Genomic DNA, 15,199 nt, shown 5'->3' on the forward strand with positions numbered 1-15,199 from the left:
TATTTTAAAGTCTATTTTTGTTTAATTGTGCTTAAACTTTTTCTTCTGTTATGAGAAAAGATAGGAAAAGATCTAAGAAGAAGGCAGTTTATAAGTCATCTAGACTTGTAAAATGCCAAGAATGTCTTGGATATTGAATGTCAGAGCTTGTAGGTCCTTAATGGTCCTCTAGCCCATCCTCATTTTCAGGGTCAGTGAGGGGCGACCAAAGAGCAGGCTGTGTGGGGTGACCAGACTGGGGGGTGCAAAGGGGGGGCAGCGAGCTGTGAGGGGCGACCAGGCCAGCGGGGGGGTGGGGAGGGCAGTTGGGGGTGACCAGGCCATCAGGGAGGGCAGTTGGGACAACCAGTTTGGCAAGGGGGGCAGTGAGGGGTGACCAGGCCAGCAGGGGGGGCATTTGGGGGTGACCAGGTCGGCAGGGGGCCAGTGAAGGGCGACCAGGCTGGTAGAGAGAGGCTGTTGGGGGTGACCAGGTCGGCAGGGGGGGCGGTTGGGGGTGATCAGGTCGGCAAGCAGAGGCAGTTGGGGGTGATTAGGCTGGCAGGGGGGCCAATCAGGCAGGCAGGCAGGTAAGCAGTTAGGAGCCAGTGGTCCTGGATTGTGAGAGGGATGTCTAACTGCCAGTTTAGGTACCCGGGACCTGGGCTTCCCTCTCAGCCCTGGCTTCATCCGGAAGGTCATACAGAAGGACATCCAGTCTAATTAGCGTACTACACTTTTATTATTATAGATGGTTAATTCAAGAAAGGTAGGCTTATTTTTTATTAGATTCAAATTTAACAAGAATACTCTGCATTTATAAAATGCTCCTGAAATGCCCTTATCACATAGCCCTTGGGTAAGAATTCTAGGACTACAGTAGCTGAGGAATGTTCTGGTTTGTAGCCAGATGAAAACAAGTGAGCCCTGGTTGGTGTGACTCAGTTGTTTGGAGCATCATCCTGTGCACAGAAGGGTCGAGGCTTTGATTCCCAGTCAGGACACATACACAGTCCCCTGGGAGGCAGCCAATCAATGTTTCCCTCTCACAACGATGTCTGTCTCTCTCTCTCTCTCTCTGTCAAATCATTTACAAGTAACAAATGAATACTAATTTGTTTTAATGATTTCTGATTTTTTTGAGTAGGCAGTATTCAGAGCCAATAGGCTCTTGTCTGTAAATAGGCATCCTGGGCCACATTTACACAGTGTATTTATAAATATGCATGTTCCCAAAGGCTATCTGGGGATCTGCATTTGGAATTAGCACCCTATGTATTCTGAAGTATGCCAAAGTTTGAAATCATTGGTACAGTAGAAAGTGGTTTTCTCATGCAAACCTAGGTTTAAATTTTTGAAATCCATCTCTGATATGTGGTGTGTCATAAACAAATTGCTTAACTTTTCTCAACCAATCCTTTTCTGTAAAATGAGAGAAACTACTTGCCTCACAATTATTATTGTTAAACAAATATATTATTCTTTGTTTCCAAAATAACAAGCCTTCCATTAGTCATCTGACCTGTTTGAGTTTACTCTGATGATAAAATTCTTAAAAGTTTTTATCTTTAACTACTGTAGTAGGATGAAGGGAGAGATCATAACCATCCATCCTACTTCCAGTTTCACATGGTCCCAGAATCTTGAGTAGTAAATTTATTGCATAAAATGTCACACTCTTAAAACATTTGATTGATCTATTTGAACTACATGAACTTTAATAATCCTTAATACTACCAAGCAAAGTTGAATAACTGACAAAAATCCAGGAGACTGAAAGTTTTGAAGGTGTATAGGAATGATATCATCTCCATTTGAGAGACAAGAATACTGAGGAAGTAATTTGTCCAAGGTCACCCAACTATTGAGTAGTAGGGCGATGATTCTGATCTAGATTCCCAACATCAAAATTAGTGTTTTCTCTTCATAACACCATATTGCTTAAAAAAAGAAAAAACTGACTACTTGTAAATCACCATTTTGTTTCTTTGGGTAAATGTGGAAGTAAAAGAAGTTTAGAGTAATCTTATTACAAGAAGAGATTATTCAACTCAAAGCCAAAATTACAGTATTCTTATTCTAAGGTTGATGGTTATTTGATCAATATTTTTAAAAGGCGAAGTATAGGTGTTTCACCTTTTTAAATTCAAACATCATATTGGTGTTCATTTAGAACATGTCTTCAGGTTTACATCATTTTCTTAAACTATGAAATTTTACAACCACTATTAGTATCACATAACACACTTCCACAGTTTAAAAACCTCTCTCAGTGTGCTATCTCAGCTCTGGGAAAATAGCAGCAGTGTAGTAAACCGGTATCAAGGGCCTTTGGCTTCTCTCTTGAAATACTATTATACGACAAAAGGAAAGACTGATTACGAACAGCAGCTATGAAGTTTGCATTCTTTTAGTCTAAGACTTAATTCTAAAGGCCTGAGGCAAAAGTCATTCTTCAAGAATTAAAGGTGGAGTATTTTATTTGTAATTTCAATTAAGAAGAGTGAATTATTTTAATAAATTTTGAACACATTTACAACATTTTCAGTGTTAGGTCTGATCCAATAATCAGCTGGGAAACTGACCTTTAGATCATTTCCTAACCAACATTCCCTTTTGCTTAGACCACATTTCATTTGCTATGACCGGTAACTTTCCCCTCTGGACTTGCCCAGAATCTGGACCAGCTCAGAGAATTCCCTGCTGAAAAAGCCTTCCTAGAGTCCTTTAAAATCTCTGACTCCCTATCCCTGGGTGCCTTTTGGCCTCGTGCATACCTTCTTTGGTGACCCTAACAATCAATTCATGACAAAATAAACCTAATAAGAAGTTCAAAATCAACATACATACAGTTATTGGATCTATTTTTTAAAATAGCCAGAACCTCTCACACCCCTCTGCCCATCTTTACCCTTTGCAACAGCATGGATGGACTGGAGAACATTACACTAAGTGAAAGAAGCCAGTTAGAGAAAGACAAGTACCATGTGGTTTCACTCATTTGTGGAACTAAATGAATAAACAACCACCAAACAAAATAGAAACAGACTCATAGAGAGCAGGCAGACAGCTCTAGCGGCAGAGGTGTTGGAGGGAGTGGAGGGATTGAGCAAAAAAAAAAAAAAAAAACTCATGAAGATGGACAACAGTCTGGTGGGGAAGGTGGAAGAGGGCATACAGGGGATAAATGGTGATAGAAAAAATAAAGTTGATATGATCCTTGAAGGCATGACAATAACACAAATCAATAACAAATATGATCATTGTGTTTCCTGAATGCTTGTTACATGAGAGTACTATGTGGGGCTTTGGGTATATCAAGTAGCATAGACAAAGGTCCCTAGCCTGAAGCTCAGTCTTAAGTGGACAACTAATATTATAATGCAACATACATTCAGGGCCAAATTAATTACACAGGCAAGTGCTGTTATAAGAATTTGGTCATTGCAAGCTTAAGGAATCAGAGCTCTGCCTCAAACTGGAGGAATGGAACTGGATCTTGCTGACAATCATATCAAGATCCTACCTTAGATACTCTCTCCTTGGAACATTCTTTTAGACCACATGCTTCATTCTCTTCTTTCAGTCCTCTTCTCAGTTGTGAGTACATGAAACAGAGTTTATTCTTGTATTATTATTATTTATTAATTGTATTATACATTTGTATTGTTTGTCTTTTATTATTTTTACTAGAGGCCCAGTGCATGAAATCCGTGCATGGGGGTGGGGTGGGGGTCTCTCAGCCCGGCCTGCACCCTCTCCAATCTGGGATCCCTCTCACAATCTGGGACCACTGGCTCCTAACCACTCACCTGCCTGCCTGCCTGATTGCCCCTAACCACCTCTGCCTCAGCCCCCACCACCATGGCTTTGTTAGGAAGGAGGACCAGATGACCAGAAGATGTCCAGTTGACCTCGTCTAATTAGCATATTACCCTTTTATTAGTATAGATTTTGTATTCTTACTTACGTTTATCTTTTATGTAATGACAGTAGGTGGGTACCTACTGTTGCCCACCCCTGTATTTGTTGAGTAAATGGGCCTTGTGAACCAAATGGAATTTACTTAAGAGGACAGAATAGCCATTCTCAGCAAGTACAATGGCTTGAAAAACATGTGCTCCTTAGAGAGTTGTTTTTCTAATGATGGTCTGTACCTGACTTTCTATTCTCTAGAAATTTCAGTAATATTTGGATAATGATCTCACTGATAGTGCAAATGGTTGGGCTTGCCACTATTATAATAATTCCCAGTCAGTTAGCCTTTTTCTGGGTCTGCTAATTTTTCCTGAGCACACAATAAAATTGGTCTAAAAGGACTTGGTTGGATCCCTAGAAATTAAGTTTTACAGTCCATATGATAAAAGTTGATAAGACTTTCAAAACAAATTAGCTTAATTTTTCAGAGTTTCCATGAACCAAAAGAGAAATACTAAAAATTATAACAAAGAATGAAAATGAAACCGAGGTATAATTTATTAAGGTTTATGAACACTTCTTTCTTTAAAAACTGTTTTGACAGTTTACTCAGATTTCTCATCAACTTCTGCTTGACAAGCAGGTGTCTGCCAAGACCTGAGTAGACAAGATCTTACAAAACCACCAAATTGAGTTTGTTTGTAAGAATGTAAATTGACCTAACCACTTTGGAAAACTGATTTATAAGGTTTACCAAAGCTAAGAATAGGCTGACTTTACAATCCAGTTTTATTCTAGTAATAGACACAATATATTGTGTACATATGTATACCAAATACATGTACAGGAGTGTTCATGTATATTGTTATTCATAACTCTGAACTGGAAATAACCTTATCAACAAGAGAATGGGTAAATAGTTGTAGAATCTTACAATGGAGTACTACAAAGTAATGAAAAAGAAAGGACTACTTCTCCCCACAACAATATGGATAAATCATGTAATTTTGAAGGAATACATACAAAAAGTGAGTACATACTATATTATTCCCTTTAAATAAAGTTCAAAAAAGGTAAACTAATATCTGATGGACAGGACATGTTTGAGGATGGGCTTGAGGAGTCAGGAATTTATGTAATGTTATATGTATCTTGAACTGTATACATAAGATGTGTGTATTTTGCATTGATTATGTCATCTTATATAATAAAAGCCTAGTATGCTAAGTGTCCAGTTGTTCGGTTGGCCATTCAACCAATCAAAGCACAATTTGCTAATGATATGCTAAGGCTGCTCAACTGCTCACTATGACATGCATTGATCACCAGAAGGCAGACAGTCAACCAGCTGAGCAGTTGCTATGATGTGCAGTGACCACCAGGGGGAAGATTCTCCAACCGGTAGGTTAGGTTGCTGCTGGCGTCCGGCCAATCAGTACTGAGCGAGACAGGCCGGACATGCCCTGGAGCCCTCCCATGATCCCTCCCTGGCTGGCCAACCTCCTGTGTCCCTCCCTGGCCCTGATCGTGCACTGGTTGGGTCCCTCAGCCTGGCCTGCGCCCTTTCACAATCTGAGACCCCTTGGAGGGTGTGGGAGAGCCAGTTTCAGCCTGATCCTGCAGGCCAGGCTGAGAAACCCCACTGGTGCATGAATTTGTGCACTGGACCTCTAGACTATAATAAAAAAGGCATAATATGCTAATTAGACCAGACAGCCAAATGATCTTCCAGATGTCATTCTGGACATCCTTCTGGATAACCTTCTGGACAAAGCTACAGCAGCGGGGGCCGAAGCAGAGCTGACCACCATGGTGGGCGAAGGCCGAGGCAGAGGCGGTTAGGGGAGATCAGGCAGGCAGGCAAGTGGTTAGGGGTGATCAAGAAGGCAAGCAGAGGGCTTGGGAGAGATCAGGCAAGAAGGCAGAGTGGTTTGGAGTGATTAGGCAGGTAGATGAGTGGTTAGGGGCAATCAGGCAGCCAGGTAGAGTGGTTAGGGGCGATCAGGAAGGCAGGCGAGCAGTTAGGAGCCAGCAGTCCCAGATTGCAAGAGGGATGTCCAACTGCCAGTTTAAGCCTGATCAGGTCTAAATTGGCAGTCAAACATCCCCCAAGGAGTCCCAGATTGCAAGAGGGTGCAGGCTGGAATGAGGGACACCTCCCTACCCACCCATGCACAAATTCTGTGCACCGGGCCCCTAGTATTTTAATAAAAATTAAGGCAAAAACTACATAATGAGAATGGCACAAAGAAGAAAATAAATCACCCAGAATCCATCCAACAATCACTGCAATATTTTTATTTGTAGTTGTTCATGCTTAAAATTTCTTTTAAACTGAGGAATATGATCTACCTGGTATAGTCTTTGAATGATATCTGCCACTTCCAAGGTGTTATCTAGTCTGTCTTAAGCATCTACTGCTAACAAGCCCACCCAATTTCCAGATTCTCAATATACAATAGAATTCTTGCAGTAAAGAATCTGATAAGGTGACACAGGTTATCTGTCCTCTACTCAAGCACTTCCACTAATAGAGCTCTTCTACCTCATAGGACTACACCAGTGATGGTGAACCTATGACAAGCATGTCAGAGGTTACACGCGAACTCATTTTTTTGGTTGACTTTTATTTGTTAAATAGCATTTAAATATATAAAATAAATATCAAAAATATAAATCTTTGTTTTACTATGGTTGCAAATATCAAAAAATTTCTATATCTGACACGGCACCAGAGTTAAGTTAGGGTTTTTCAAAATGCTGACACGCCGAGCTCAAAAGGTTCGCCATCACTGACCTAGAGGGTATTATGCTAAGTGAAATAAGTCAGATAGATGAAGACAAATACCATATGATTTCACTTGTACATGGAATCTAAAGAACAAAATGAATGAACAATCAAAACAGTTTGATTGTTGGCTGCCAGAAGGGAGACTGCCAGAAGGGAGGGAATTTCAGGGACAGGTGGAAAAGCTGAAGGTAGTAAGAAGCACACATTGCCAATTACAAAAACATTCATGGGGATGTAAAGTACAGCATAGGGAATATTGTCAATAATACCGTACTCCTAGAGGTTTTGATTTGAGTCTGTGGCACACTGCTTAGTGGGATATTTAAAAGCTTCCCATGAGATGTTAATATGGGTTCAAGGCTATGAAACACTGTTCTAATGCTGCTCAAATCTTAATGTGCATTGAATCACCGGGGATCTTGTTAAAATTCAGATCCTGATTCTGCATTTCTAATAAGCTCCTAGCAGATGCTGGTGCTGTTAGTCCTGGGATGACACTTTGAGTAAAAAGGCTCAAGCCAGGTGAGCATCCGAATCACCGAGGGATCTTCTAAAGCTGAGGGTTCCCAGGTCCTACTCTGGGATGTGGGCCCAACCCTGTGCTTTTTATATATTGATCAAATAAGTCTGGTGCACTTTCCTTATTGAGAACCATGGATTTAGTCTGACCTTTTTTTACATGTGAGGACACTATATCCTCAAGAAGCTGAGTGATCTTTGTCCTGATGGAACCTTCTCCCAGGAAAGTTCATTAGTGAGCAAAACGTATGTTCAACGGGAACATTTTCTGCTGTGTAAGTCCCCAAGTGCTGATTGGAGACTGCAATCTTCATCGTGAGTGGAGCGTGAAGGTTTCATTAACATACAGCTCAGAATCTAGCAGAGGAGCAGCCTGTGTGATGAATGGGATCCTGGGTTCTACTTGAAGCATTATCACATAATATATCAGTTTTATGTGACATGAACTGATGGTTTTATGGCTTTTCTATTCAATTTGATAAGCCCGTCATGGGCTCTTTTTAATATATGGCTAGAGAGCATTTTTTGGTGGTGATGTCATAGTGATTTATTTATAAAACCCACTACATGCATCAGCCACATATATGTAAATGAGAAACATTTCTTTCGGGAAAAATTGTCATTGCCATTGTGTGATAAATAGGTGCATATTCAATGAGCAGGCATTCATCCAGACACTGATTTGTATTCACTTCTCTGCATAGCATACGGCCAAGCAATTAGCACCATGTCTAGAAAATTGTCTTGTGCAGCAGGATCCTTCTAAATGGGGGCATGCAGCAATTGAGCTTGGTACCAGCTTGGGATTGAGGTGGCTGGGGACTCACCTGGAGACACCCGAGCATCAACCTAAAGGTGGAGGAGGAAGAAGGGAAGCTTTAAGAAAAAAATCTCTAAGTTTCAATATTGTGACCTAACATTCTTCACATTACTTAGTCCTCAAATATGCTGCAGGATAGGAATGGTTATCTCCATCTTAAAGATAAGAAAGCTAAAGAGAAAAGACTCATCTAAAACTTGAAGCCAGGTAGTGTGACTGGAAGGCCACATTCCTTCTGCTACGCTACAGTGTTGTCACAGAGGAGCAGCGCCTACAGGTCAGCGAAGTGAACAATGTCACCATGATGCCAGCTTTGCTGAGACCAGACTGCTACTCTCAGCAGTTGTACCCGCCGCCTGCTTTCTGTGCCCGGCCTTTAACCTGTAGAGCGCCATATCAGGAGTGCTAACGCTAGAGCCGAAAGGGTTAAACAAAATGAAACTCACAAAAACTCTCTCATTGATGGATGAAATCAAATCTGTTAAATATTCTTAGCTGCTTGTGTGAAGTAAAATTGTAATTAAATTTAAAACATCCTAGAAATAATTGGTTATGTAAATACAAATAAAGTAAAATTGAAAGCAATATATTTTCTAAATATTTGTGAAATTTGTGGGAGGGAGACTTATAACATTTCTCCATGAACTTCTTAAGATATTATACCTAAGAAAGACCCACCTCACTTAAAAAGGTAACTTTTATAAAACTTTCAACGTTTGTAAGTCACTTTCACAAATATGTGAGCCTCCTGACATTTCTGTGATGATGGCAGGTTATTATTTGATCCATTTTTAGATGAGGACATCAAGGTTCTGAGACCCACAAACTGGGGTCCCACCCTCAGAAATGGTCACAGAGCCAGTAACCTGGGGACAGATTTGCACACTCTATAACTCATAGGCTTCCCACTGCTCAAGAAAATACCTTCTTATTTTATTTTTTAATTTTTCAGTTATAGTTGGCATATGATATTATATTAGTTTCAGGTATACAACATAGTGATTAGACATCCATATAACTTACCAAGTGATCACCCTCATACATCTGGTACCCATCTGACACCATACATAGTTATTACAATACTAGTGGCCCGGTGCACGAATTCATGCACATTGAAAGGAAATTAATTAGAAGAAATGTTTTAATATTGCTATTCGCCCTTTCTCTATAATAGAAGTGTCAACCAAATTCACCATCGACAATGACAGATCGAAACACATGTGTGCGATTGGCACCAGTGAGAGCTTTATATGTAGCACGTATGTGCAAGTTAACTTAGCCTTTTATATATATAGAATAAACTTGCTTAATCAGACCTGCTTTCTGATGTAGCTAAACTTTTTCCAGCCCAGTGAAGCACCCCATCTTCTCTTTCAGGTATCTGTCAGCAACACAGCAGTAAATATCAACATGAAGCAGATTATTATTTTAGATCACACAGGGAGAACAAACGGTAAAATATTTACCAGTAACTGCAGAAGTGTTTGATTGTATTCTGCGCAGTGAGAAAACCTGAAGTCATTTTCAAGGTCCACCATTTCTTACTTTTTTTCAGTTGGGTCAAGTTTCTAACCTTTCTAAATCTCTGTTTTCCCGCTAATGAAAAGAAAATAGGATTCCATCGAGTCTCCTATTTACCTAATCCAGGACTCCTGTGAGGATCAAATGAGATGAGGCACGGGAAAACACTTCACAGACATTTGGTTAAAGTATGAAATGTTTGCACCTGGCTATAAAGCAAGTCATGTTCCTGGGCTGAACAAACTCCAAGAAGGCTAGTCGCTAGGGAGAGGAGGCCAGATGTTGCTATGTGATGTCATTACTGGACGGTCGGACACTTAGCATATTAGCCTTTTCTATATAGAGAGATAATTGACTATATTTCCTATGACTATTCTTATAATTTGTACTTTTTAAGTCCTTCAACTTAGAAAATGCCTTTACAACTTACTCTTCTGCTTTCCCAAATCTCCCTAGCAAAGCAAGAAAACAGTTACTCCAATAATTACAGTAAGAAAATATAGTTTTTCCCTCTTAGAGAGATAAGAGATTTGTTGACACAAACATTTGGAGACTTTCTATGTAATTTGGTTTCCAAAATGTTCTGAATTGAATATTTCAAATCTCTGTTTTCCTCATTTCATTGTTTCTTTCTAAATATTAAATAAAGGTGGATATTCCATATACAGAAAAAAAGCAGAAGCACCTGACCTCTAAATTTAGTCAGATAAAATACATTATGTAAACAGAATTTTCCACAGAACAAGTCAGAAATAGAAAAGAAAGATCATAGAAAACCTCTTCACTCTGGCAGAAGTAGTAGGGAGCAAACAGGATGTGGAGCTGAGAGGTCTGGTTTGGGGAAGGGATTCTGGGGCCTCCTTGATGTCATGGATGTTGATGGTTTTATCCTGAGGTCACTGGGTGCAGTGAAATGACAGTGTTTTGAGTTCAGGCTGTGTAAGAGAAGAGGGTCAGTAGTCGGAAGCAGCCATGGCCCAGAGCATACAAGAAGAGGGAAACGATTCAGGCAGTGGAGTGGTCTGGAGCTTGGCCGGAGAGTGACCACGTGGCATCTCTAGGTGGAGTTGGTGGTACCCACATTCCAGGGGTGCTAGGAGCAACCTGGAGACCATTCCAGTGACTGGGAACCACCAGTCACTTGGGAATATGGAGAAGTTGCATGAGACCCCAAGCTTCCAATCTTCTATTCCTGCTATTTTCAGCCAAATGGATGGGTAATAATAATAATAATAATAATAATGAAATAATACTAAACTTAAACCAGATATTACATGAATTTTCTAACTTAATCTCCATGACATATTTGTGAAGTGGAATAATTACCCATTTTACAGGTGAGGAAAGAAGCTGAGAGAAGTAAATAAGTTCAGCTCAAGGCAAAGGGGTGGTGACATGTGATCTACTGGCCTTGTTAAATACCTCTGGCATCAACTTTTTATTCTAGAATGTGGTTCACACATTACATAGAAACATGTGATTTCTTAGCTTTCTTGATTAAAATTCTAAGATTAACTAGGGAAAATAATTTTCAAATACCACACTTTTTCCTAACACTTAGGGGTTTGCTGTTTAATTGCCAAAGAGAACTATTTGATAGTGATTCTGAGCAAAGAAACATGAAAAAAAAAACAAAAAAACAGAGAAGAAAATGGTTATTTCTAGTTCACTAAGGCAAATGATATTTCATCTCATTTGTTTGCCTATAACCCCACAGTTAAAAAAAAAAAAGGTCCAGAAAGACACAAAGCTCTGATTTCTGATTTCCTTTGAAATGATAGTCATAGGGACCATTTATGTTTTCATCAATAATTGGGAAATCTTTTACAAATATTTTGAAAACTGTTTTAAAAGAGAAATCAAGGTACTGAAAGTGGAAGGATAAACCCCATCTTTAATCATCACTGAGCCCTGGGGCCCTGTGCCCCTGTGCCCATAAGTTTACCCAGTTGATGAGACAATAATAAGAGCTGCTGTTAATTGAGAAGCTGCTATGGGAGAGACTTCATATCAATCACCTTATGTAAACTATTTCTCATAAACACAACCACTCTTTCATGTGGTAAAGTCAATGATTGATCACAGTTGATCACTGTAGAAAATTTCAAAAACAGACAAAGAAAAATATCTATAGTCACTCAAAATTATTCTTCTCCATAGACAGTAAACTCTTAGACAGGAACAGATTTACTTTGTTCATTGACTCAGAAAGTCCATTTTCCTTTGGGATTCTAAGACAGACAGAGCCACCCATGGATCTCTTGCTGTATATCTGAAAAGAAGCTGAGTCACCTGACAGCTGGCAGGACAACTACATTTGCTTTCCTAAGGCGTGCTCATGTTTTATCTCCACATGCCTCTACTATGGGGACCAGAAGCCCTGGGAGTTCAAGTAACTTCTTTTTTTTTTTTTTTTAATTAGATTTTAAGCTGGGGCCAGGTGGGCGCCATACTCTCTGATGGAGAGGCGGCAAAGCGGCCTGAGCCACACAGCAGGTTTATTTTAAAGGCCTAGATTTACATATCTAGTTCCGCCCCTGCCTGATTAACATGTCCAGCCTTATTGGGGAAGCATGTTCCCAGGGCGTGGCTGCCTATGCTCTGAGTTCAGCTGACAATAATAAGAAAATGCCTAGGTGCCTCCCAGGCGGCCCTCTACATCTCCGCCGTTTTGTTTTTTAAGCTAAAATTTTAAACATTAATAGTAGGGCTCTAGAATAAAAACAATTGCAAACAATGCAAATGCAAAAACTAAACTACATACATGTTATCATTTTCAAAATTTTGAACGTTAAGAACAAAACTGGCTATTAAATAATAACAAAACAATGCCAATGCAAAACAACAATATGAGAAATCAGAACTATAGACATATTAACATTTTTGCTACTAAATGAAAAAAAAAAGTCTCTTTTGCTGCTGGTGTATATTTACTCAGAGTCCTTGGACTTGGCTGCGCAAGACTTTGCAGAAGACTGGGAGCTAACAGATGCTAGCATGAGCAGGAACATGGTTGAAGAAGTAGCTTCAACTTCTTGCTTTTCCACAATTTGTTGCGCTTCAGTCGTTAACTTCTTCAGATGACTCCATATTGACACAACAGTCCCTTGCGTCTTTCAGTTTTCTTCTTCTTCCCCTTTGCTGTCATTAGGGCAGTACTTAGTCCCTTTGAGTGAATGGACACAGGAGCTTGTCTGAGTCCATTGTGGTGATGGATGTAATGCTCTGGCACCCGAATTGGCTGCATTGCTCCTTCTTCCTGGGCAACCTGCAGCAATGCACAGGTGCTGACTGCTATCATGACAAGGCGTCTTCACCACCTCCATCTTTGAACTGTCTCTCCTGTCTTTGTGGTTGGAGCAATCTGGTCAGTTGGGATCTGTTGTTGCAGGAATCCACATGGTCTGGGAGCTGTTCTTCTTCAACCTGTCATGTGCACACTTCCAGGAGCGACCCCCTCACTTTCTTCTCTTGCCTCCTTACTCAATCCCTGTTCGGTGCGCCAAATGTGGTGGGCTGTTTCTGTTTCCCGCGACCCGCACGGGAAAACGACAGGTTCTTGAGCGGAGAAGCTGGGGATTAAGAAATTAAAGAAAGACCAAGATGCAGAAATAGATTTTAAGCTGGGGCCAGGTGGGCGCCATCCTCTCTGATGGAGAGGCGGCAAAGCCCAAGTAACTTCTTCAAAGGTGAAAACTAATTAGTGTTAGAGTCAAGATCAGAACTCAGGTATTTTGCCCTCTTGTGAACCTATCATTATCTCCTGTAATCTATGTCGCCTCAGATCTGAACCCAAATGATGGCTTTTATTTGCGTTTTGCTCTTTATTCTCCACTTTAATTACTGTGCTTGGGTTGGTGGTAGCTCTGCAGGCAGATGTTTAGCACTTCCAGGAAGGAATCATGCCATACTCTGTTGCAGGGGTCCTCAAACTACGGCCCTCGGGCCACATGCGGCCCGCCGAAAACATTTGTTTTTTTACTTCAAAATAAGATATGTGCAGTGTGCATAGGAATTTGTTCATAGTTTTTTTTTAAACTATAGTCCGGCCCTCCAAGGATCTGAGGGACAGTGAACTGGCCCCCTGTTTAAAAAGTTTGAGGACCCCTGCAAGTCTGTTGGTTCTTCACTCCGTTGTGCCTAACGTGGCATTGCCAGGCCAGCAACCTTCAGGAAGTGCTTGCTTGGAGGAGGGCGTGTCCATGCTGACTGCTCTGCCACAGTTCTTACCCTTTCCAGCCTGAAACCCCACACACATCTCCTAGCCAGGTGTTTTTTAAAATATAAAAAATCAGTCACATTTCCAGTTATCGTATTTCAGAATTTTTATGTGCTCGTTTTAATCAGAACATTAGGAAGTTGTTTCATGCCATTAGTTTAGCTTGAATTTTAAGGGAAATGGGCTTTCTTCCTTTTGCTGAGGCATTTCTTTAACAGCCACTGGTGATGTAGAGTGTGCTCAACTTGATCTGAGCTTCATTTGGTGATTTAAAAAATTCAACATTAAAATCTATAGATTTCTGCTCTAACCTGTTTGGCTCAGTGGATAGAGAGTCGGCCTGTGGACTCAAGGGTCCCAGGTTCGATTCTGGTCAAGGGCATGTACCTTGGCTGCAGGCACATCCCCAGTGGGGGGGGGGGGGGGCGTGCAGGAAGCAGCTGACCAATGTTTCTCACTCATCGATGTTTCTAACTCTCTATCCCTCTCCCTTCCTCTCTGTAGAAAATCAATAAAATATATATTTTTAAAAAATCTATAGATTTCTCCTTGGAGGGCAATTGATCTTTTAAAATCCCCTGTCCCTTTTTAGTCACTAACAAGACAGCTTAATCTAAAGGAAAATAACGTTATTTTCTACTCTAACCAACACTAAAAAGCAAATCCAATTTTCTTCTAACACTGTAGACCTACATTTAAACCTCCAAAGGATGTTACATTCCCTAAGGAAGAGGAAAGAGAAAACTAAAACCACCAATGAGGTGTTAAAAACAATCCTGCTAATCACAATTGCTTTTCCTGTGGGGAAAAAAATACCACCCCTGAAAAGTACCCAAAGCCAACATAATAAACTATGACCAGAGAATTTCCTGTGGGTAGCACTCTCATTTCCTGTCTGTATCACACCACAGAGATTGTCGCCAGATAAAATACCTGGGACTGTTTGAGAGTGGCCGGTGCTTCTTCAGCAGTGTGGATGATCAGTGTTAATTCTGGGCTCTCAAGTCAGGTAATAACAAGTGTTGGAGAGGTTGTGGGAAAAAGGGAACACTCATTCACTGCTGGTGGGACTGTAGACTGGTACAACCACTATGGAAAGCAGTCTGGCGATTCCTCAAAAAATTAAGATTAGAGCTACCATATGACCCAACAACCCCACTCCTAGATATATACTCAAAAAACTCAAAGTCATTTATACACAAAGATATATGCCCCCCTATGTTCATTACAGCATTATTCACGGTGGCCAAGACATGGAAACAGCCGAAGTGCCCTGCTATAGAGGACTGCATAAAGGAGATGTGGTACATATACACAATGGAATACTAGCCATACGAAAGGATGGAATAGTGACCCTTCAGTCCACAGGCCGATGCTCTATCCACTAAGTTAAAGCAGACTGCTGTCTCATCACACGGTCATCTTCAAATTG

At 40.6% G+C, this 15,199-nt stretch overlaps 1 protein-coding gene across 3 annotated transcripts in view; it reads left to right on the forward strand.

Moving 5' to 3' along the window:
- DZIP3 (DAZ interacting zinc finger protein 3) overlaps positions 1-15,199 on the forward strand; it is a 167,832-nt gene that overhangs the window by 126,669 nt on the left and 25,964 nt on the right. The gene's annotated exons all lie outside the window — the stretch shown is intronic.

The sequence above is a fragment of the Myotis yumanensis genome, unplaced genomic scaffold (assembly GCF_028538775.1).
Source record: "Myotis yumanensis isolate MYYU_CA2020_CCGP unplaced genomic scaffold, mMyoYum1.0.hap1 SCAF_2, whole genome shotgun sequence".
Lineage (NCBI taxonomy): Eukaryota > Metazoa > Chordata > Mammalia > Chiroptera > Vespertilionidae > Myotis > Myotis yumanensis.